Genomic DNA, 1,166 nt, shown 5'->3' with positions numbered 1-1,166 from the left:
TGGGAATCCTTGAATTCCTGTTGTTGAGCCTCGATCTTCACTGAGGGCCAGTCATCAACTGTTTAAGTGTTCAATTATCAATAAGCCGAAGTCTGTGGAAGGCCATCATGGCCCTGCTTTAAGTGGTTCGCTGCTCCCACAGCTCACCACGCTGTCTCTGACTCTGCCGCCATCTTGGATCTTGTAGTATTTTTTAAAATTGTTGTTCTTAAGTATTGCATAGTATTCCATTGTGTGAATGTACCACAATTTCTCAGTCCATTTGGTTGCAGTTGGACATTCGGGCTGTTTTCATGTTCTTGCAATGGTGAATAACAATGGGCAAAAGACATGGAAAGACTTTTCACAGAAGAAGAAATTCAGCATGGTGGAAGGGGATGTGTACGGCCTTCAACCCCTACACCCTGATCTGGCAGCCACACACCATCCTCCACATCGTGTCTTCTCCACCATGGTGTTCGGTCCCATAATGTATGAGGGCTACCTCATCAGCATCTCCAAGGGTAAAGAGTTCTGCATCTATAATTGCAACCCCAGAACCTGCAGCTACGGGGTGACAGTGAGCCTGCTGGCCTTCCTCACCTGTCTGCTCTTCCTAGCCCTGGACTCTACTTCCCACAGATCTGTAGCATCAAGGACCACAATAAGGAAGTGCTGTCCAACATCAGCATCTCAGCCTTCTGGGCCTTCCTCTGGTTTGTAGGCTTCTGCTGCCTGGCCAATCAGTGGCAGGTCTCCAAGCCCAAGGACAACCTATTGAACGAAAGGACAGATGCTGCATGGGTAGCCATCGCCTTCTCCTTCTTCTCCATCTTCACTCGAAGCCTGACTGCATCCCTGGCCCTGCAGCTTCAAGGGCCTTACCTTCCAGGAGGAATACAACACACTGTTCCCTGCCTCAGCACATCCATAGCTCCAGCTCTCTGTGGCAGCCCTACCTCATGCCAGTGGCCCAGTTGCCCAGGGACATCCTAGTGCCTGGAGTGATTTACCCCAGAGGGCCAAACAGCCAGCACATGGTTGCTGGAGGGCTGGCCCAAGGGGCTGGCTCCAACTGACCACTCATTCATTCATTGCCTCTCTGTGTTCTCCATGAATTCATTCATTCAGTAAGCATTTATTGAGAGAAGGAGAAGGAGAAGGAGAAGGAGGAGGAGGAGGAGGAG

The 1,166-nt window shown here is 50.4% G+C and overlaps 1 pseudogene; it reads left to right on the top strand.

Annotated features, from left to right (window-relative positions):
• The first annotated feature begins 377 nt into the window (after positions 1 to 377).
• Positions 378 to 913, top strand: LOC102873760 (annotated as a pseudogene).
• Positions 914 to 1,166: the final 253 nt, after the last annotated feature.

Source organism: Elephantulus edwardii, unplaced genomic scaffold, assembly GCF_000299155.1.
Source record: "Elephantulus edwardii isolate Elephantulus edwardi_28Jun2011 unplaced genomic scaffold, EleEdw1.0 scaffold00309, whole genome shotgun sequence".
NCBI lineage: Eukaryota > Metazoa > Chordata > Mammalia > Macroscelidea > Macroscelididae > Elephantulus > Elephantulus edwardii.
The sequence above is the reverse complement of the archived record's forward strand: the minus strand, read 5'-3'. Positions and strand labels throughout refer to the sequence as shown.